Source organism: Oryx dammah, unplaced genomic scaffold (assembly GCF_014754425.2).
Source record: "Oryx dammah isolate SB20612 unplaced genomic scaffold, SCBI_Odam_1.1 HiC_scaffold_29, whole genome shotgun sequence".
NCBI classification, from domain to species: Eukaryota; Metazoa; Chordata; class Mammalia; order Artiodactyla; family Bovidae; genus Oryx; species Oryx dammah.
This window is the reverse complement of record NW_024070213.1, coordinates 66,328,357-66,352,929: the sequence shown is the minus strand read 5'-3', so window position 1 is coordinate 66,352,929 and position 24,573 is coordinate 66,328,357. Positions and strand designations below refer to the sequence as shown.

Below are 24,573 nucleotides of genomic sequence, written 5' to 3'. Positions count from 1 at the left end.
CTCTCTAAAGATATGCAAACACATACCTATGCATACAGAAATCAAAATGAGTTTGATAAGAAAGATAAATCCATACATATTCATACCTACAAATATATAGGCTCTTTTTCATGAACATAAAAAAGAAATCTGAGAAAATCTTAAATACTAAGGGAAAAGACAGTTCTCTATTAGGGAAATGCCATTTAGATAGAAAACTTCCTGTCAGTTATAGTATATGCAAGAAGACATTGAGAAAATATCTTAAAAGTACTGAAAGGAGGAGAAGCGGCTGCAACGCCGAGCGGAGGAGGCAGGAACCCGAAGGCAAGCAGGAGCTGGGTGGGGACCATGGCCGGGATCACTACCACAGAGGCAAGAAGCGCAAGATCCAGGTTCTGCAGCAGCAGGCCGATGATGCAGAGGAGAGGGCCGAGCGCCTCCAGCGGGAAGTGGAGGGAGAAAGACGGGCCCGAGAACAGGCTGAGGCTGAGGTGGCCTCCTTGAACCGTAGCATCCAGCTGGTTGAAGAGGAGCTGGACCGAGTTCAAGAGCGCCTGGCCACTGCCCTGCAAAAGCTGGAGGAAGCTGAGAAAACTGCTGATGAGAGCGAGAGAGGTATGAAGGTTATTGAAAACCGAGCCTTAAAAGATGAAGAAAAAATGGAACTCCCGGAAATCCAACTCAAAGAAGCTAAGCACATTGCAGAAGAGGCAGACAGGAAGTACGAAGAGGTGGCTCGCAAGTTGGTGATTATTGAGGGAGACTTGGAGCGCACAGAGGAGCGAGCCGAGCTGGCAGAGTCCCGTTGCCGAGAGATGGATGAGCAAATCAGACTGATGGACCAGAACCTTAAGTGTCTGAGTGCTGCTGAAGAAAAGTACTCTCAAAAAGAAGACAAATATGAGGAACAGATAAAGATTCTTACCGATAAACTCAAGGAGGCAGAGACCCTTGCTGAGTTTGCTGAGAGATCGGTAGCCAAGCTGGAAAAGACAACTGATGATTTGGAAGATAAACTGAAATGCACCAAAGAGGAGCACCTCTGTACACAAAGGATGCTGGACCAGACTCTGCTTGACCTGAATGAGATGTAGAGCACCCCAGTCCAGCCCTGCCGCTGCTCCTTCCTCTCACCCCGACTCCGCTGAGGCCAGCCTGCCCGAAGCTGACCTTTAAACTGAGGGCTGATCTTTAACTGGAAGGCTACTTTCTCCTTTCGCCACCTCTCCCACCCCCCTACTCCTGTGTCCTTTTCGCCAAACTGTCTCTGCCTCTCCCCAGAGATTCCAGTTGGGCTAGAGGCTGAGCACCTTTGGGAACCCGATTAAGGGAATGTGAGCACAGTGCAAAGTGTCTTTAAAAGCATGTTGTGATGTACACATTTTGTAATGACCTTTTTTGTTGTTGATGTAACAACCATTTGTAAAAAACATTCCAGATAATTCTGTAGTTCTGAAGCAGCAGTCTAATCCCTTTCTCACTTCTGGAAGGTACCATTTCAGCTTAATACATATTGCCTTCTCCAGAGAGAAAGGGAAAAGGTTTGGGCCTGCCTTACTGAGAGCCTGGCAGCCCAGAGAAAGGCTCCATTTGGGGAAACCTCATTGCTCTGTACAAAGTATCTGCCAAACCAGAAGATGATTCCAGGAGGAGTTAGCCAAAAAAAAAAAAAAGTGCTGTTCAGGTTTTCAGCTTTACAGTATCTTTGGACAACCTTTTTTTTTTTTTTTTTCCCCCATCAGAAGTGACCAAACAATTAAGATGGTGAAAGCTCTGAGACCAAATCCTTGTCCCAGCTCTACCCTGTTTCCAACTGCTCACAGAATGGACCATGTGCCCCTTATGTTGAAGTGACCACTTATTTGCTCTTCTGCCTCCTTGAAAGAAAGGAAAGAAAATTATGTTTTGCCACTGATTTAGCCATATGAAACTCATCTCATTACCCTTTTCTGGGTCTGAAGCTGCTGTCTCTAAAAAGTGCCCTCTCATTGTGCTTTGTATCGGTTAGTGCTGGAGAAATCTTGAAAAGCGTATGTACAAAACTTTAAAAATTTTCTATTATTTTGGAACTTTGCTTCTTTGGGGTGGAGGCACACTGGTCACCCCTCTGCCTATTAGAGTTCTGTACAGTCTGTGGGCTAGCAGTGTGCTGATCTTTTCAAGTTTCTTTCCCTACTCAGTCCCCCTTTTTTGATGAGGTTTCAGTGAGGTCTGTTAGGCATGCATCCTGCAGCTTAATTGGCTTAAAATGTTCTCTCCTTTGGTGTGGTCTCTTTGGGGACCAACTGGGAGAAAAAAAAAACAATAGTGTAACTGTTTTGATACTGAAAATTGATAAATGTCTTTTTGAAATAAAGAACCAGTCCCTCCAAAAAAAAAAAAAAAGTACTGAAAGGAGAATTGCTGTCAGCTTAAAATTGTGTACTCAATTGAATTATTCAAGATGAAGATGAGGGGAAATCAAGAGATTTTTAGGAAAAGATTGAGTTTACAACACACTGAACTTCTCACAGTTTCTCACATCATATATTTTAGGAAGATGAAAATTGAATATAGAAGTGGATGTAAGAAGCCATTTGGAGCAAAGAAATAAATACATATAACTATTGATTAGACTGATTTTAAGAAGGGGTATTTTAAAGAGTAATTGTGTGAATGAACCTTGAGAATATTATGCTGAGTGAAATAAGCCAGTCCGAAAAAGAATATAGGATTCCATGTATACAAGGTCCCTAGAGTAGTCAAATTCATAAAGATAGAAAATATAATGGTGGTTATAAAGGGCTCAGGAAAGAGATGAATGGGGGGGGTGTTGTCTAATGGGTATAGAGTTTGAGTTTTGTAAGATGAAAAGAGTTTTGGAAGTTGAGTGCATAACAATTTGAAAATATTAACATTACTGATCTGTACACTTAAAAATGGTTAAGATAGTAATTTTGTTTTGTATATATTACAGTTAAAATAAAGAAGTTAAAATAATTTTAAGAAGTACAGCAAATGGTCTAAGTATTAGCAGTATCCTTTAACTTTAGAACAAGTGTGTTAAAACTGTAAGGGTAACTATCATAAAAAGAGGAAAAAAAGTAAATTAATCCACTTCACTAGAAGGAAGACAAGGAGAACAGCAAGGAGATCAGCAACAATACCAAACAAGGAGAGATTCAAAGAAGCAGGAATGGAAAGCATAGCACATAGAAAGCATAGCATATCTTGAGTAGAAAGCAGGCCAAATATAAGCACAGTAAATATGAGTAATTGGACTTGTTAAAAACCAGAGGCTTTATAGTACTTAAAAAATAAAACACCCTTAAGCAGTTTATAAGAAGTATCTGAAACATGAAGACATATAGAAATATTGAACGTAAAAGGATGGAAAATAATATGCCAGGAAAATACCAAAGACAGTTGGTTTTGCTGATATATCAAAACCTATTTTGGGTTGTCTTATCATCTATTATCAATCAAATTTCTATCAATATAGACTTTGAGGCAAAAAAAAATTATTAGGAAAAAGTCACCGTTTAATGATTAAAGTAACGGTTTACAAGGGAAATTTAACATCTCGAGTCTTTCTGTAACTAGAGGCATGATCTCAAAACATATAAAGCAGAAAGTCTAAAGAATTATAAGTAGAAATTGAGAAACTCTTTTAAAAGATGGCAGAACAAGCAAAAATCAGCAAAGATAAAAAATATCAGGACATCTTCAGAAATAGGCTTGATCTAATAATCATATATAGACTCTTCTGGCCAACAATTAGAGAATACAGATTATTTCAAACAAGGGTAAGGAATTTATAGAAAGCAAGCAGTACAAAGCCAGAAAGATTTCAGAAAATATCAATCCATGTCATAAAGAGCTCCTTTTCTGAGCAAAATTAGAACTCTAAAGAGAAAGATGGCCCCAAATACTATGTGTTTGGAAACTAAATGGTTCATGGCTAAAATATATAGAATTGGAAACTGAATAGCATTTATAAAGTAATAACAATGAGAATAGTCTGGTGCTAAAATAGAACCAAGAGTGACATGTAAGGTCTAAATGCATAAATAACAAAAAATGATAATTAGGGAGCTAGATTTTCACTTTTAAATGTTGAAAAAAGTACAACAGAGTAACTCACACAAATTAATAAAATAGAAACAAAAAGAGTAAAAAAAAAAAGAAAGCCAAAATCTGGTGCTTTGAAAAGGCAGGTATATTTTATAAAATGAGAATGATGCCAGTGCATAACAAATGTTAAATAATAGCTATAATCATTAAAAGAAGATTGCTACTGAGCCATCATCTTAGTTTTCTGGATTTATACCATGTAGTTAGGTTTTGCTGGTTCAAGTGTCTGGCATTTAACCATATGATAAAACAACAACAAAAAAATCAGTCCATAAATGATAGCCTTTACAAATAATCATGATTGTATATTGTTGCTTGGTTTAATCGACTGCATAATGTTTTATAAAAATTACTTCATTTATTTGATAAACTGAAACGGCTATGGGGCTTGATTCCAGCCCAAAGGTACATGATATGCATTTATAAATATGTGATTAGGCAGCTCTTAAAGCCAAATTTGCTACAGCTACACTGCAAGTCCAGCATCATAAGTACTAAAGCATTTTCCTGCCGTGCTTCCTTTATCAACTTTATTACTAAGTAGGGAAGCTTGGTATTCGAATGTAGTCTCTGTATGGAAGTATGTAATGGAGAATCAATAGCCTGTGTATATCCTATATAATATTCTCATACTATATAAATATTTCACAAATAAGGGTGTTCTCATTTTCTTAATATCTTGAGTATCATAATATTTAAAATATAATAGCTTAAAATCTTAATAATTTTGCCTGTAGTTTTCAACACAATTTTATGTAAAACACAAAGTTACTGTCTGCATTTCAGGTCAGTGACTCATTTAAAATGACTTTTAAATGAATATAACTTTTGGGCTTTCCCTGGTGGCTCAGATGGTAAAGAATTTGCCTGCAGTGTAAGAGACCTGGGTTCAATCCCTGGATCAGGAAGATCCCTGGAGAAGGGAATACTCCAGTATTCTTGCCCAGAGAATTCTGTGGACAGAGAGAGGAGCCTGGCGTGTTATGGTCCAGGGAGTCGCAAACAGTTGCTTTTGGGAAGAAATGTGCTTATTTTTAAATAAAAGTTTTTGATTAGAGTTTTACAAGTTGGTTAGTTACTACAGATTACATTCATATAGGGTATGTACATTTCAATCTGTGTGAACTTTACTCCAGTCAAAGTATTGTGTTTCCTCAGATTAAGAAGATTTTGCTTTTTAATCTTTAGATGTATAAAGCTAAGTGTGTGTTAAATTCAATTTTAGAATTTGGGCAATTAAATTTTAAAATTTGAAATATTTGAAAAATACAGGAAATTACAGAAATAAAACATACACCTGTAAAATGACCTTAAAAAATCCTCAATAGTTAACATTTTATCATATTTGCTTTATCCTTTTATAATATAGTGACTAAAACATTTGGAATAAATTGCGAGTCATCGTCCCTCCAATCCAGTCCCGTTCCCTTCCCCTTTCACTCGTAAATTCAGTGTGTCTTTGCATTCAAATTTTATGCTTGTGCATATGTACAAATATAGTTAGATAAAATTTAGAGTACAGTTTTATGTTTTAAGCTCTACTTAAATGAATTCATTCTGTATAAATCATTCTGCAACTACTTTTTATGGACAATATTGTTTTTATAATCCACTATTTAAACACACACACACACACACACATATGTAATTAGTGGGTTGCTTTTACTTGCTATATGATGTTCTGTCATTTAAACATAGCACATTTTAGTTATTTTCCATCTGATTGACGTTTCACTTTTGGTCAATATTTAGAATACATATCCTCTTATAAATATGTGCGAGAGCTTCTCTAGAGTATGTATCTAGAAATAGAAATGTTGAATTTTACAGTACATTCATGTTAAACTCAATGCCCTTCATTTACTTTTTGCCAAAGTATTACATCCAAATAGTTAAAAATTCAATGGGCATTATAGAATATAGCATAAAAATCATAGTCCCTATTTCTGCCTTCTCTCATGCTTGTCCTTGGATGTCACCACTTTCAACTGTTCTAAAAGTTTATTCTGATATTTACCCCATTATATAGAATATGCACATGCTTTCATCATAAACGTCTATTGTCTTCTTGCTTTGGAACATAAGTGCTTTATTTAGCTCATTCATAACCTCTTACTCCTTTCTTCTATTTTTCTGTATAATTTTCTCAGCTTTTGATTATTAAACCTCTAATTGTATCTGTATCTTTTGACTCCATAAATATTGATCACTCCTGAACCATGTGTTAACAGTATTCTTTTGTTTCCTATTGTGTCCTTTTTTTCTGAAGCTGATAATTGCTTGATTTTTAACTTATTACTTTTCTTTGAAAATTTGAATAAAGTTTTCCCATAGCTCTAAAACTTCCATAGAATATATCTCAATCTAATTTTCATAATTTTCATCAGGCCTAAACTTTAAGACAATTATTCTATTGCCCCCTCCCCCTGAACACAACACTGGACTTATCTGATACCCTTGCCAATCTGAGTTGGTTGCATTCTCAGCTTTGATGTTCATTGTTATTTTGGAACTTTCTTTTGTCATCATTTTTGGAATTTTATTTACTTTCTTTCTGTCTGCTTTCTGGAGCTGAAAAGAGGAAAGAGGAAGAGAAACATCCCACTGCTCAGTATGAACTCTTTTCACCACTTTTTCATTTGCCTGGTAATCTCCAAACTGGTACCTCTCTGTTATTTCCAGAGAACAAACACTTATTTCCCTGTGGTGACTGGGGAAGTTGCCTGACTTTTTTGAGGATGAAGAATTGGGAGTTTTGTTACAAGCTGTACAGTTTTACAAGCAATATCTGTTTTCAGCTTCTCTGCATCATGGCCTCCAGCTCTGGAGCCATTGGTTCTGAGGGCCAAGGCAGCTTGCTTATATTTGCTTCTCCCAGTATAGGCAAAAATGTTGTGTTTCTGTTTTTTGTTATTTGAGATAATTTCCAAATGGGGGAGCAATCAGAAATGTTTTCTGTTCTTTCTGCCATGGTATATTGCTTTTTCAGAGGACCCAGAAGTTAGATTTCCACATTCCCAATAACTACTGTGGCAGCAGTTGCTGGAACCAAATTAGGAATTCAACTGAAACATCAGTAAATTAGACTGAAATTAACCTGGAGAAAACTAGATAAAATGCCTGCATCAGTCAAGATAAGGACTTAATGTTGTAAAATTAAATTGAATGCCAAAAGGAAAGGAAAGGGTAGCCCCTTTTCAAGATGACAAAGGTATTTCTCAGTCCTTTCGAAAATTCCTTCAAAACAAAGAGAAAAATGAAACAGACTTTATTTCTAAAGAAATTTGGAGACATGTGTATCTCTGAAGCACAGTACATGAAGACAAAAAGGAAGTCGGTCAGATCTTAACGTCCTTACAACAGAAGTATCAATGTGAGGCAAGTTTGCATGATCTGACCCCAATCTAGTGTATCTTCTATCCCTTTCTTGTGAGCATGCTAAGTCGCTTCAGTTATGTCCGACTCTTTGCAACGCTATGGACTGTTGCTTGCCAGGCTCCTCTGTCCATGGAATTCTCCAGGCAAGAACACTGGAGTGGGTAGCCGTTCCCTTCACCAGGGGATCTTCCCAACCCAGGGATTGAACCCACGTCTCTTACTCTTTGCCTTGGCAGGCGGGTTCTTTATCACTGGTGCCATCTGGGAAGCCCTTATCACTTTCTTATGTTTAAATAGAAACAGGTCCTTCAGTTTCCTAGACTACATTTACATTTCATATCTTCTTCTTATGTAGGACACATGCTATTCTCTCTGCATAAAATAATGGTTCTCAACCTTGGCTTGTGTGTGTGTCAGGAGGGGATGTTGAAAATTAAATATTCTCAGTGAGCTAGTGTTCACGTAACATTAGAAACCATGGGACTGGAACGTCCTCACAATACCTTTTCTCTTCTGCCCTCAGACTCTTCTGTAGCAAAACTCTACTCATTTTTTCTGATCATCTCAAGGTCTACCTCAAACTCTTCCTGACCCTCTCACTCTCCATTGTCCTATCCAGGTATTATTTCTTCTTCCAGTTATTCTCTGAGGCTCTTTATTTGTATACTTCTTCTGGCACATACTATATTCTTCACACGGAGGAATGACACTTGTTATTTGTTTTTGTCATCCCTAGACTATAAATCTATGGAAGGATTGAGTCTCTATTTATTCATTTTTACATCTTTCAAAGCATCTAGCACAAGGGTTTTCATATAAATGGGTACTCAATAAACACTGGTTACACTAAATATTCAAAACCTTTTTTGAAAACACTTCTTATGTTTTTTGGTTTTGGTTGCATTGAGTATTTCATTGCTGTGTGCAGGCTTTCTCTAGCTGTGGAGAGTGGGGGCTACTCTTGGTTGCAGTGCCCAGGCTTCTCATTGCGGTGGCTTCTCTTGTTGCAGAGCACAAACTCCAGGTGCACAGGCTTCAGCAGCTTGTGGGCTCTAGAGTGCAGACTCAGTAATTGTGGCACACAGGTTTGGTTGCTCTGTGCCAAGTGGAATCTTCCGGGACCAGGGATCAAACCTGTGTGCTCTGCATTGGCAGCAGATTATTATACACTGTTCCACCAAGGAAGTTCTTCAGAACTTTTGAATGAGATTTTTTTTTTTTAAACGGAGAAAATAGATTAGAAGTCTGTGGAATGTGAAAATAATGGTTTATTCAGTGTCAGGTCAAGATTAATGATTTTTTTTCTTCCATGTTTGAGTGTATGGTTTAAAGTACTAAAAGTCTGACGAGCTATAATGTTTCTAACACAAAGATAAGTAACATACAGATCTTCAAAGATTTACCCAAGTTTATAATTTCTAATTTTCTATGTCAGAAAACAACTCTGAAAAGAAAATCACCTTAATTATTATATATTTCCAGGCCCAATAATTAGAAAGTCAATTAAGTAGTATCTGCTGGCTAGAAAATTACACAACATAGGAAAGAGGAAATTATAGTGCAATATATCAATGTAACAGTATTTATAAATTCAAATTGCTTGTCAGTCAGCCTTTACCTGGTGTATCTTATATATTCATTGTTTGAAGGGCTTAATTAGTACAAGATGAACTGAAGTAAAAGTCTGATGAGGCAGGTCAATGCTAAAGATTGGGGGAGGGGGCAATGGTCGTAGCTAAAGCCTAGAGAATAGGTGGGATTACTTCAGAAAAGTATGTCAAGAGAAATGTATGGACCAAGAATGACATCCTAAGATACAATAACATTTAAGTGATGTCTTAGGCAGAAGAATTTATGAAGGTAAATGAGGAGGATAGGACAGACAAGAAAAGGAAAAGCGGGAGGGAGTTGAATTTTAGAAGCCAAGGGGCTAGAGAATTCAAGGACTCATGAGTACTTCTGGTTTGAAGATGGTAGTATATATAGTTGGCATTTACCTTTTCTCTTTCTAAAAATCATTTGAAAGCAATAAGGGGAATGAGAAAGTAAAAGAACACGAACCAGGAGACAACTAAAACCCCAGTCCACCAGATAGGTGGAAATGATGATGACAACTTTAGAAATTAAGCAACAGTATTTGTAAGAGGAAGCATAGAGAACACACCATTATGAAACCTTAAAAAGAGCCAGTGAAGTAAACTTGCCAGAGGCAATAGGCATAGCCTTGGAGCAAAATCTAAATATGTTGTTTGGGAATAGGGTGTATGTTTGTTGCATGAGACCATCTGTAGGATAAGTTTCTAGAAGTGGAATTGCTGAGTCAAAATGCAGGAAACCTTGGAAATTTTGATAAATATTGCCAAATTGTCTGTAGATCTTAAACTCATTTACACATCAACCAGCAATGTATAAAAATGCTGGCTTCTCTATACTCTGTTAAGCTTTCTAATCTTTGCCAAATTTATAGGTGAAAATTGACATTTCAGTGTATCTTTATATATGTTTCTCTTCCTGTGAGAAAGTTGGCACAGTTTTTCTAATGACCAGGAACCCATGAAATGTCTCTAGATGTTCCCCCGTTTTCCTTATTTTCTTTGAAAAATACTGATTTGGAGAAACTTTTACTATATAAGGGAAATTAATCATTTGTCTTCGAATAAGGTGCAAGTTACTTCCAGTTTTGCTCTTTTAAAAAAAACTTCTCTTGATTTTTCCATGTATTTTTTAAAATTATGAATAAATGAAAATTTATTTTATATTATTTATTTTTTAAAATTTATTTAATTGGAGGTTAATTACTTTACAATATTGTATTGGTTTTGCCATACATCAACAAGAATCCGCCACAGATATACATGTGTTCCCCATCGTGAACCCCCCTCCCCCCTCCCTCCTCGTACCATCCCTCTGGGTCGTCTCAGTGCACCAGCCCCAAGCATCCAGTATCATGCATTGAACCTGGACTGGTTCAGGTTCGTTTCCTATACGATATTATACATGTTTCAATGCCATTCTCCCAAATCATCCCACCCTCTCCCTCTCCCACAGGGTTCAAAAGACTGTTCTATACATCTGTGTCTCTTTTTAATGGAAGAAGGCACAGTTTTATGTACAGGGTAGGTGGGTCATTAGTAGTAAGAGCAGTGAGGTTATATTTAGTGATTTAATTGTCCTAAATTTAGTGAGAAAATTCAACCCCTTATAGCAAATGCTGTTTACAACTTTAAGTGAAAAAAAATTTTTGTTAGCAAATAAATGACTCATAAAAATATATATTTGCAAGTCAACAGTCCTAAAAATTTTACTATTAGAATTAATTTCTGAATATTTAAGGAAAACTCTGTCCTTGGTATACAGAAATCTAGGTTTCTATTGGTTTAGATTAAGGATAGATTTCATTTGTTTTGTTGTTACCATTTGTACATGCTCTCTAGTCTTCTCTTGTATCTACCAATGCTTGGCATTCCCCACTGGTGTTAGCAACATTTTCAAATTTTCTGTTAAATACAAGTAAACCTGTGACCTGAGGTTTCACTTATAATTTTAACTAAAGCTAATTCTTCATTTCACACTTCAGATAACCAGATTAATTTCTTTTATATCTGTATTTGAACTCCTATAAAGAAACCTAGATTTTTGTTTTTAGAAACAGTGTAATTTTATTCATTGATTTATATAAGTATAATATTAATAAGAGGAACTTAAATATTGTGTCTTTCCAGAAATATTTTTCCATAAATTTTTTTTCTTTTGCTATACCCACCTTGACGTATTCATTCATAAAATGTTATTCTGTCCTCATCTTTTCTCATTTAGTCCAAATCACAGTTTTCATATATTGCCATTTTAATCTCATCATCTCAGATCCAAAATGCCAAAATGTCTAGCTATTTTGCAAGTATGATATTACTGAATGTCCTATGTAAATGTGTAACTGCTTGAAAAAATGTCCTTCAGGATATCTTTAGTAAATAGAAAACTATTCCAATTTAAATGTCCTTTTGATATCTATTCTGATTATCATTGCTTTATTGACTTTGTGACTTGCAATGAGGTATAAATGAAATGTAAAAGAGAAGGAAAGTAAGTGGCTAGGAATAGCATTATATCCAATAATATCTGAAATATCTATTTGGCTTATAGATTTAAGAGTGTACATAAAGATAATGCTACTATATTATAGAAATAGATCAGTGCTTGACATATTATAAATGCTAAATAACTATTTATTTAAAGTAAGTGAGTGAAATTCAGGATTTTCACAGGAGGTAAAAACAAGTAGAGTTTGGGTTAAAATGTTTAGCTTCTTTGTTGAATAACAAACGGTAGTTTTTCTCTGGAGTAATGTTATTCTTCACTTCCATTAACTTGTGAAGTGAAAGGCTACACAACTCACTACATAGCTTTTCAAGGAATAGGAAGGTGTGTTTATCAAACATGAGGAGAGGAGTCTCTTTTGCCTTTCCTCTTCCTCCCTGTCTTCCTTTCTTTCACTCTTTTTTCCTTATAAATTAGAAATCAATTCAATTCACATTTATAAAAACCTAGAAGTAAAGACTCTTTATTTCCTCTTCCCTCCTTTCATCTAACTGAATATAATTTTGGTGTGTATATCTTAGGTAGGTTTTCTGGAGGAAAACATTCTCAGATGCACATTTGTTTGCAAGAAATTTATTGAAATGTGTCCTTGAGATCAATATCCATGGGGAATCAGAGGAAGTAAGAATGGTAAGAGGGAGGAGTTGAGCTGTGATGAGCTGTGACGAGGGCCTCAATCATCTCCAGGGGAACTCAGGAATGAGTATGGCCTTTCTGAGATGCTCCATTTTGAAGGAAGTGCTGAGCGTTTATACCTTTGTATCTGAATTTGACACTGGAGGTGGGTGGAACCCAGGGGAGGAATTCTGGCCCACTGGTCACCTGAGTCTCCACTGATCAGGCTCTGTGTCTTTATGAAGGTCCAATAGCACTCCAGAGACCTGTTTTTAAATGCTGTACAACTCATTGCTACAGATGACACAGTTTGATAAGAATCCTAAGGATGTACATTGTGATTTTACTTTGGGAGCTTGTCTTAAATTCCACATGGTATCTTTTCCCATCACTCATACCTTGAATACTGAAGGATCTGCCAAGTCATACGGTCCAAGCACTCAGCCTGGACCTGCTGCAAGTCTCTTTCCTGCTTTGAGCCCCACTCAGACTGTCATGTCACATGTTAAATGTACCAGCAGTCTTGTTACTGTGTAATATGTTACTTTCAGAACCAAAAGACAAATATTGGACATTATGCTTCCTTCTTTGAGCACAGAGAAAAGGTGCAATAATTTGTTCCTTAGTTTAGAAAGAATGTCATGACTTGTCCCAGAGCCCTGGACTCCTGCATGTTACATAAATAGCATTTCCCTGAATTTTAGTATAGTTTAACTCCTACTTTTTGGAACACATATGTTATACCAAGGCCTATAATATGTATGGAACTTCTTGCTCATCTGGTTCGATTAACATGGTACCAGCAGCAAAGTGAACCAATGCTATATCTTGCCAAATGACCAGTTCAGATTTCAATGACTATATTATGTCAGAAGGCAAAAGCATTAACCTAGTTTTGTTTTTTCATACATATATACATATATTTGCTTCAAGTAAATTCAGACAATTTCTGATCTTTCCAGTAGGAATGGAAAATGACATGTTCATCAGATCAGTGATTGTATAACATGCACCCAAGGCCATCCCAGGTGGCACTAGTGGTAAAAAAATCTGCCTGCCTACTTTTCAACCCCTGGGTTGAGAAGATGCCCCGGAAATGGCAATCTATTCCAGTATTCTTGCCTGGAAAATTCCATGGGCAGAGGAGCCTGGTGGCCTAAAATCCATGGGGCTGCAAAGAGTAGGATACAACTGAGCATACATCCAAGGCCACAGTGATCTATTCTAGCAAAGAGGTCACATCTGACATAGCAGCTGCTATTGGAGTTGCTTTCTGATTGAGGTTGCCTTATGCTGTCATTATCTAGGATACATCTGTTTTTTTCTTTTTTTAATACGTTCCAGGTTGGTTAATTAAATGCAGATATGATGAGAACTAGCAACCATGCATCCTTAAGGTCTTTAATTGTGGCCCTAGTCTCTGCCATCAACTCCCAACCAGGGATGAAATACTTTCAGAAAAATTAAAATCTTGATGGGGTAGTTAGAAGTTTTTAATTGGCTTCTCTACTGCATAGGTCTTATCCCACAGTCCAAAGAACCAATATGGGGTTTCTGCTAATTACCAAGTATTGTTCGTAGTAATTATACATTTGGGAACAAGAGAGGGAACAAATAGGCACTGGAGGGCTCTGTGAATCCACTTTTAGCAGGAATTTGACAGGCTTGCATTTGTGACTTCACTCCATATCCTGGTACCCTAACAGAGGTAACATGTGATGTTTCAGTGTCAAATCAAACCCTGTGTCCAAAATCCCTTGGAAAATGTAAACATTTTCTTTGCTGACTATATAGTCTTAGATCCTTTGGGGAAAGATTAAGAACATCTTAAACTTACTCACTTGCCATGGTGATACAGGTCTTTGGGACTTGCTCTTTCAATGGGTAAAATTTGTAGTCTTCACAATGATACAATTTTATTTAATGCTCATCATGTGAATAGCTGACAATATATAAGTGCCCTTTCCCTATGGATAAAAACCAAGTTTCGGGGAGTTTAGACTACATAAATAATAAGTTGCAAAACCTATGTCTGTACCCATATCTTTTATTTTGTTGATTTGTGAAACAGTGTTCTTTTTCTTAAGTCAAATACTAACCTGGATAGGCTGTAGCTACAATAAATTTACCCAGAGTAAGATTGTATTTATTCTTCATATCTGAAAAGCAAAGTTGAAAGGCAAAAATGTCAGTACTTCCCTAGGCTGTGGGATATGCTAGTAAATTTATCATTCTTGTATCCTAGGAAATGAAAAAAATGCTGATCTTTTTTCATTTCAGAATATTCCCACTGTTAGGGCAACTTCTGGGAAAATGAATGACCTAGGTCTAGTACACAGTGATTCTTTTGATAACAATATCAGCATGCAATTAATAAATATGAGAAAGTGACATCACTACTTAGAAAGTTTCAGTCTCCCATGTGAATATACATAGGTATCTTATACAAAAATGATTTAAGTTTTTAGTAATCTCTTCTCAGATGAGCGTTCCAAACCTTCCTTCCTTTTCTAGACATGCTCCTTTTTCATCTTGAAGCAGAAGACTGAGTCTTAGCACTGTTGAAGGAGTATGAGTGAACATTCTTGTGTCATTTCTGACCTTAGATAAAGGCTTTTAATTTTTCACCCCGGTGGCTCAGACAGTAAAGAATCTGCCTGCAATGTAGGAGACCTGAATTTGATCCCTGAGTCGGGAAGCAGAAGGGAATGGCAACCCACTCTAGTATTCTTTCCTGGAGAATTCCATGGATAGAGAAGCCTGGCAGGCTATACAGTCCATGGGGTCACAAAGAGTTGGACATGACTGAGTGACTAACACTTTCACTTTTATTGAGTATGATATTACCTGTGGGCTTGTCATATATGGTCTTCATTATGTTAAGGTATAATATAACTATACCTTCTATACCTAATTTGTTGAGAGTTTTTATGATGAAAGAATGTCGATTTCTGTCAAATGCTTGTTCTGCTTCTACTGAGTGAAGTGAAGTGAAAGTCTCTCGGTGTGTCCAACTCTTTGTGACCCCATGGACTATACAGTCCATGGAATTTTCCAGGCCAGAATACTGAAGTGGGTAGCCTTTCCCTTTTCCAAGGGATCTTCCCAACCCAGAGATCAAACCCAGGTTTCCCACATTGCAGGCAAATTCTTTAACAGCTGAGCCAACAGGGCAGCCCATTTCTATTGAGATGATCATATAATTTTTATCCTTCATTCTGTTAATGTGATGTATCCTATTCATTGATATGCTTATGTGGTACCATCCTTGCATCAGGGATAAATCAATCAGGGATAAATCCACCTTGATTGTGGTCTATGATCCTTTTAATGTGCTGTTTTTAAATTGGACTTGCTGGTTTTTTGCTTGTTCTTGTTGGGGATTTTTGCATCTGTATTTATCAGGGTTATTGGCCTGTAATTTCTTTTCTTGTAGTGTCTTTGTCTGGCTTTGGTATTAGGCCATTTTATCAGGCCAATTTTGGGGGAAGATTTGGAAAGGAGTTGGCATTAAATCTTGTTTAATGTTTGTATAATTCACTAGCAAAGCCATCTTTTCCTTGCCCTTATCTGCCCCTAGGTGTTCTAACTATGCTGGTTGCCTCAGCTCTCTGAATGAAGTGAGACAGAAATAAGTCTCTTGGGCAGTTCCTGAAAGGGTACATACAGATGCTAGTTAGACATGTCACTCATTCTTTCCCCTGAAGATCAGATTGCAGGCTGAGTGGTCTCAGCCCTGAACTGGTGGCTTGAGGGAGGGGCCGACGTGAATAAAGCGAAACCATTTTATTTTCTTGGTTTTGTGCTCTTTTGGGGTGTTGCGAATTCTTAATTGGATACTGAAAGCCTCATAAAGGTATCTTGGCCCAAGTATTGTTGCTTTATTGATGTTTCTGTTGGGGGATCAAGAGGTGGGACTTTCTATTTCATCATCTTGTTAATGTCACTCAAATGTCTAAATCAGCCCTTCTGTTTTTTTCTTTTCTTCTTCAAATGTGTGGCTTACATTTCTTATTAATTTATTTGGCTGCCCTGGGTCTTAGTTGTGGCCTGTAAGATCGTTGATCTTCCTTGTGGCACGTGGGGTGTTTTAGTTGGGGCATGTGAACTCTTAGTTGTAGCGTGTGGGATCTACTTTCCCAACCAGGGATTGAACCCAGGTCCCCTCCATTGGAACATGGAGTCTCAGCCACGGGACCACCAGGGAAACCCGCCTGAATCAGCCCTTCTTAATGGGGGATTCCTGGGTGGTTCAGGGGACCACTGGACTCCTTGAAACTGTTATTTAAATTTTAGAAGTATGTTCTTTCATCAGGTTCTTATTAGTTCCCCCAAAGGTAAGAGTCCAAAGGGTGTTTACATTCTGATAGTAGTATCAACTGGAAACTTGATTCAGCATCTCTTTGTTTAATGTCTTTTTTTTTTTTCTGAATTTTTTATTTTGGTACCCAGGTCTGGGAACCTACTCTCTGTTTTAATCATTGTTTTCACAGATGAGGACATTCTGAGTTTCAAATAACATACAGTGTCTTGAAAGACCTCCCATTGTAAGTTGAAGCTCCCTACAGTTGAGATAAAGAATAAATGTTTTTGAAGGATTTCAGAGACTGATAAACATTTTTATTCTCTGAATTGGATTATAAATTCTAAAAGACAAGACCACGTATATTTAAAAAGCCCAGTACTACACAAAGGAGTACTTAATAGCAACCTGTACTTTGAATAATTATTAAACAAACTGAATTTACATTGTTTAAGTATTCATAAAGAAAACTAGACAGATTGTTTATAAACAGATTACAACCAGGGATTTCTCCTCTGAATTCTAAGTATGACTTAGAACTGTTTCATTTTTCCTCTTATTGAGAAGAGAGGAATTTCCCCTCCCTACCTCTCTTGAGTTCTTGTGGGTGGACAAATAATAATATGGATACAAGAGAGATTAACAGGAGAAAAAGAAACAAATTTTAATTCATGTATATGGAGGTCTCATGGAAATGGAACCTAAGAAGTGCCAAAGCAGACAAGTTTTCATACTTTCTAGAAAAATAAACAATACATTGTGAAGAATGGGCAGGACAAAGAAACATAACATTTGGGTATTTAATTAGTGAAGAATCTAAACAGAGTTTGGGCTTGCAAATTAAAGAAGTAGCAAAGTTTGTTTACACAGATTTTTTTGGCTCCCAATTCCCTATCTCTAGTGATAAGAATGTCCTTCAACCTCCAGATACAGGGAGTGTACCTTTCACATGACAGATTTATTTCCAGCTTTAGGGAGAGAGAGAGAAGAGTCAAATTGTCTCTCTTGCATTGTGCCAAGTTGCTTCAGTCGTGTCCAACTCTTTGCAACCCTGTGGACTGTAGGCCACCAGGCTCCTCTGTTGATGGGATTCTCCAGGCAAGAATATCGGAATGGGTTGCTGTGCCCTCCTCCAGGGGATCTTCCCAACCCAGGGATTGAACCCGCATCTTTTATGTCTCCGGCATTGGCAGGAGGGTTCTTTACCACTAGCATCACCTGGGAAGACTCTTGCATTGGATCTTCCCTAAGTAGCTTTAATTCAAAATAATCAATATGCCACTGAGGCACATTTAGGGGCAGTGGGCCCTGGGATCCAAGAGTATTCTGCTCTGAAACTTCCCTGGAAGTTTCACATATTAAAATTTGAGCTGGTATATTGTTCCATCTCATTGAACCAGTCTCTTAGCCTTGACAATAGGCTAGTTCACTTAGACCCATCTGCGTAGGTGGTGATCCAGGTGAGTTCCCAAAATTAGGTCTATACTGCAAGCAATTGTATATTTAATAAGAAGCATGTCCATGGAAACAAAAGAAAGACAGCAGTTAATGATTGGAGCAGATTATAAACCAGTTTCTGAGCCCAAAGTCCAGTCATTCAAGATGTTTAGATATCAGGGTTGAAGCATCTTTTACAGTTTGAAATGTCTCTAATAATATCATCAGTAAGCTTTTCTGAATGGCTCATGCAGCAGGGCATGAAGACTGTGGCAATTTCTCTGAAGTTTGTATCAAGTCATCTAGCATCATTTTGCAGGCCTTCAGGTAATAGGGCAGTTTTAATTCTCAGTGATATCAAATGAAAAGGATAGCAGAAACTTGGATATGTTAGTTTGGAGAGTCAGAGCCAGATGTTAGAGGAAACTGTCTTTTTGCCTTTTCATGCTGTTCATGGGGTTCTCAAGGCAAGAATATTGAAGTGGTTTGCCATTCCCTTCTCCAGGGCACCACATTTTTGTCAGAACTCTCCACCATGACCCATCTGTCTTGGGTGGCCCTACAGGGCATGGCTCGTAGTTTCATTGATTTAGACAAGGCTGTGGTCCATGTGATCAGTTTGGTTAGTTTTCTGTGAATGTGGTTTTCATTCAAGGTTCTGTTTGTGCCCTCCAAGAGTCTGTTTCCCAGTCCTGTGTAAATTCTGGCGGCTCTGTGGTGGGGTTAATGGTGACCTCCTCCAAGAGGGCTTCTGCCATACTCAGGTCTGCTGCACCCAGAGCCCCTGTCCCTGTGGCAGCCCACTGCTGACCTGCACCTCCGCAGGAGACACTCAAACAGTTCTGGCTCAGTGTCTGCAGGGTCTCTGTGTCCTGGTGCACACAAGATTCATTTGAGCCCTCTGAGTGTCTCTGGCGAGTAAGGGGTTTGATTCTAAATTCGATTTTACCCCTCCTACCATCTTGCTAGGGCTTCTCCTTTGCTCTTGGATGTGGGGTATCTTTTTTTTTTTTTTGGTGGGATCCAGTGTTCTCCAGTCAATGGTTGTTTAGCAGAGAGTTGCAGTTTTGGAGTTCTTGCAGGAGAAGATGAGTGTAAGTCCTTGTACTCTGCCATTTTCCAGGTTGTTCTACTCAACATTCAGAAAACTAAGATCATGGCATCCAGTCCCATCACTTAATGGCAAATAGATGGGGAAACAATGGAAACAGTGACAGACTTTATTTTCTTGGGCTCCAAAATTACTGCAGATGGTGACTGTAGCCATGAAATTAAGACACTTGTTCCTTGGAACAAAAGCTATGACCAACCTAAACAGCATATTATTAAAAAGCAGAGATATTACTTTGCCAACAAAGTCCATCTAGTCACAGCTATGGTTTTTTCAGTAGTCATGTATGGATGTGAGATTTGGACCGTAAAGAAAGTTGAGCACTGAAGAATTGATGCTTTTGAACCGTGGTGTTGGAGGAGACTCTTGAGAGTCCCTTGGACTGCAAGGAGATCAAACCAGGCAATCCTAAAGGAAATTAGTCCTGAATATTCATTGGAAGGACTGATACTGAAGCTGAAACTCCAATACTTTGGCCACCTGATGCGAAGAACTGACTTCGCAAGAAAAGAAAATAAATCTTTTGAGTTATTCTAGGGATGTTTGGAAAACCCAGAAGTTACTCCCAGGTCAATGATTCTTCACTTAGAACTTGGTTTTTGGGGAAGTTTGTCAAAAATATCAAACATTTTAAAAATATTTGGTTAAATAGGATCACAGATCACTGTGAAACAATGCTTAGTTATTAGTTATTCTTTTAATCAAAGTGGTAAATACTTCACAGGCAAATAGAGAAAGTTAAATAGTTATAAAAAGCCTCACTCTTTTAATATTGAGAAACTTCAGTTTTCTCCCCGCCTTTTCTTTCTAATTAATCAGATCTGTTAAAAGAAAATAAATAAAAAATAAATATCTTTGGGTTTTTTTTTCTAGACAGATTATATTATAAAGGTAAAGAAAATCTTTGTCTACAGATTTTCTTTCAGTCTAGACCAGTAATAATCTAAGAAAACTTTGTCTTTTTAACAGACAGAAAAACCAAATTTTAATTTTGTACCAACTTACTTTCAGTATTAAAATTCATTTCCTTAATTAAATTCTTAGCCAACCTTAACCAGTCCTTACCACAGATATAATTTCTTTTGTAAGATTCTTTTTTTTCCCCACAGAAATCTTTACAATTTTTCATGCTCACTTTATTTATCACTTATTCTCTTTCCTGCTTAGAAATAACCAATTTCAGGGCAAAATCACTGTCTTTTTCCTTAGCAAAACATCTCCATAACTTATATGTTTTCTTACCACAAAACACATCATACTTCATTTATCATTTCTGGTAGCTTTAGATCACAAGATGGTAAACACCGAAATCAGATCGATTATATTCTTTGCAGCCAAAGATGGAGAAGCTCTATACAGTCACCAAAAACAAAACCAGGAGTTGACTGTGGCTCAGATCATGAACTCCTTATTGCCAAATTCAGAGTTAATTGAAGAAAGTGGGGAAAACCACTAGATTATTCAGGTATGACCTAAATCAAATCTCTTATGATTTTACAGTGGGAGTGAGAAATAGATTTAAGGGACTAGATCTGATACACTGAGTGCCTGATGAACTATGGATGGAGGTTTGTGACATTGTGCAGGAGACAGGGATCAAGACCATCCCCAAGAAAAAGAAATGCACAAAAGCAAAATGGCTGTCTGGGGAGGTCTTACAGATAGCTGTGAAAGGAAGAGAAGTGAAAAGCAAAGGAGAAAAGGAAAGATATAAGTATCTGAATGCAGAGTTCCAAAGAAGAGCAAAGAGAGATAAGAAAGCCTTCCTCAGCGATCAATGCAAAGAAATAGAGGAAAACAATAGAATAGGAAAGGCCCAGATCTCTTGAAGAAAATTAGAGATACCAAAGGAACATTTCATGCAAAGATGGGTTCAATAAAGGACAGAAATGGTATGGACCTAACAGAAGCAGAAGATATTAAGAAGAGGTGGCAAGAATACACAGAAGAACTATACAAAAAAGATCTTCATGACCAGATAATCATGATGGTGTGATCACTCACCTAGAGCCAGACACCCTGGAATGTGAAGTCAAGTGGGCCTTAGGAAGTATCACTACAAACAAAGCTAGTGGAGGTGATGGAATTCCAGTTTAGCTATTTCAAATCCTGAAAGATGATGCTGTGAAAGTGCTGCACTCAATATGCCAGCAAATTTGGAAAACTCAGCAGTGGCCACAGGACTGGAAAAGGTCAGTTTTCATTCCAATTCCCAAGAAAGGCAATGCCAAAGAATGCTCAAACTACAGCACAATTGCACTCATCTCACACACTAGTAAAGTAATGCTCAAAATTTTCCAAGCCAGGCTTCAGCAATATGTGAACCATGAACTCCCTGATGTTCAAGCTGGTTTTAGAAAAGGCAGAGGAATCAGAGATCAAATTGCCAACATCTGCTGGATCATCAAAAAAGCAAGAGAGTTCCAGAAAAACATCTCTTTCTGCTTTATTGACTATGCCAAAGCCTTTGACTGTGTGGATCACAGTAAACTGTGGAAAATTCTTCAAGAGATGGGAATACCAGACCACGTGACCTGCCTCTTGAGAAACCTATATGCAGGTCAGGAAGCAACAGTTAGAAATGGACATGGAACAACAGAGTGGTTCCAAATAGGAAAAGGAGTATGTCAAGGCTGTATATTGTCACCCTGCTTCTTTAACTTACATGTAGAGTACATGATGAGAAACGCTGGGCTGGAAGAAGCTCAAGCTGGAATCAAGATTGTCGGGAGAAATATCAGTCACCTCAGATATGCAGATGACACCACCCTTATGGCACAAAGTGAAGAGGAACTGAAAAGTCTCTTGATGAAAGTGAAAGAGGAGAGTGAAAAAGTTGTCTTAAAGCTCAACATTCAGAAAACGAAGATCACGGCATCTGGTCCCATCACTTCATGGGAAATAGAGGGGGAAACAGTGGAAACAGTGTCAGACTTTTTTGGGGGGGCTCCAAAATCACTGCAGATGGTGATTGCAGCCATGAAATTAAAAGGCGCTTACTCCTTGAAAGGAAACTTATGAGCAACCTAGACAGCACATTAAAAAAGCAGAGATATTACTTTGTCAACAAAGGTCCATCTAGTCAAGGCTACGGTTTTTCTAGTAGCCATGTATGGATGTGAGAGTTGGACTATAATGCTGAGTGCAAAAGAATTGATGCTTTTAAACTGTGGTGTTGGAGAAGACTCTTCAGAGTCCCTTGGACTGCAAGGAGATCCAACCAGTCCATCCTAAAGGAAATCAGTCCTGGGTGTTCATTGGAAGGACTGATGTTGAAGCTGAAATGCCAATATTTTGGCTACTTGATGCGGAGAGCTGACTCATTTGAAAAGAGCCTGATTTTGGGAAAGATTAAAGGCAGGAGGAGAAGGAGACGACAGAGGATGAGATGGTAGATGGCATCACCGACTCAATGGACATGAGTTTGAGTGGACTCCGGGAGTTGGTGATGGACAGAGAGGCCTGGTGTGTTGCAGTTCATTGTATAGCAAAGAGTCAGACACAACTGAGTGACTGTAGTGATACTGATACTGATTAACTGGAACGTAATTCTCTGAAACTTAATTTTTTAGTAAAAATAAAGACGTAAACAGTTGTGAACTGTAGTAATATTATGTGGCTTGGAAGATCTTTGCATACGTTTAATAATTTCTAGAAACATAAGCTATTTCATAGTACAATCTTTTGATAAACGATTAAATACATTAACTAATAAACTGAAACTTATTTTGTTGTTGTTGTTGGGCAATTGCTCAGTTGTGCCCGATTCTTTGTGACCTCGTGGACTGCAGCCTGGCAGGCTTCCCTGTCTTTCACTGTCTCCCAGAATTTGCTCAAATTCTTGTCCATTAAATCAATGATGCCATCCAACCATCTCATCCTCAGTCTCCCCCTTCTCCTGCTGCCCTCAGTGTCTCCCAGCATCATGGTCTTTTCCAGCGAGTCAGCTCTTCTCATAAGGTGGCCAAAGTGTTGAAGCTTCATCTTCAGCATCAGTCCTTCCAATGAATATTCAGGATTGATTTCCTTTAGGATGGGCTGGTTGGATCTCCTTGCTGTCCAGGGAACTCTCAAGAGTCTCCTCCAGCACCACACTTCAAAAGCATCAATTCTTTGGCCCTCAGCCTTCTATATGGTCCATCTATCACATCTGCACATGACAACTAGAAAAAACCATAGCTTTGAGTAGACAGACCTTTGTTGGCAAAATGAGGTCTCTGCTTTTTAAAGCGCTGTCTAGCTTTGTCATAGCTTTTCTTCCAAGGAGCAAGCATCTTTTATTTTCATGACTGCACTCACCATTCTCATTGATTTTGGAGCCCAAGAAAATAAAGTCTATCACTATTTGTGTTGTTTCCCCATCTATTTGCCATGAAGTGATGGAACTGGATATCATTATGTTAGTTTTTTGAATGTTGAGTTTTAATCCAGCTTTTTCACTCACCTCTTTCACCTTCATCAAGAGGCTCCTAGTTCCTCTTCACTTTCTTCCATTAGGGTGGTATCTGCATATCTGAGGAAATTGATATTTCTCCTAGCAATCTTAATTCCAGCTTGTGATTCATCCAGCCCAGCTTTTCACATGATATACTCTGCAATAAATTAAGTAAGTTCAGTAACATCCTTGGCATACTCCTTTTCTAATTTTGAACCAGTCTGCTCTTCCATGTCCAGTTCTAACTGTTTCTTCTTAACCTACATATAGGTTTCTCAGGAGGCAGGTAAGGTAGTCTGGTATTCCCATCTCTTAAAGAATTTTCCACAGTTTGTTGTGATCCAAACAGCCAAAGGCTTTAGCATAGTCAATGAAGCAGAAATAGATGTTTTTCTGGAATTGCCTTGTTTTTCCTATGATTCAACAGATGTTGAAAATTTGAACTCTGGTTTCTCTGCCTTTTCTAAATCCACCTTGCACCTCTGGAAGTTCTCAGTTCACGTACTGTTAATGCCTCACTTGAAGGATTGGAGCATTATCTTCCTAGCATGTGAAATGAGTGCAGTTGTGCGAAAGTTTGAACATTCTTTGGCATTGCCCTTCTTTGGGATTGGAACTTATTTGGTCTCTGTAATAAGAGGTCAAAAGTAGGTAAACTTAGACTTGTTCAGCAATAAATGTTTTGGTATTTTACCTTATTTGGAAATGATCTGGACATTAAATGCATCGCCATCATTTAATTTAACTTTGCAAAACTAATGGTGTAATTACTAAAGAGATTTAGGAAACTATGTTGACATATCATAAAGTAACTATTGTTAAAAATTTAGTTTAAAAACTCTTATCTCATTTACATCTATTTAAACCATTTGTTTTTAAACAATATACTTAGATTACTCATGATGATTTCATGAGACAGTAAAGCATTTAGTCATTATCTTAAGTTTTGCTGTCATTGTTGACACACTGCTAGAGAGACTACATGAGGCCATTTGACTAGTGTACCCAGGTAGAACAAAAGTTGTTTGTCTGCACTATATTTAGTGCTGGCAACTCTGAAGACATACCTGTATTAATTAAACCAAAAAGCTTCAGTCTAAT

General features: G+C 37.7%; 1 pseudogene; it reads left to right on the top strand.

Annotated features, from left to right (window-relative positions):
• Positions 1-315: 315 nt before the first annotated feature.
• LOC120857531 lies at positions 316-1,318 on the top strand (annotated as a pseudogene).
• Positions 1,319-24,573: the final 23,255 nt, after the last annotated feature.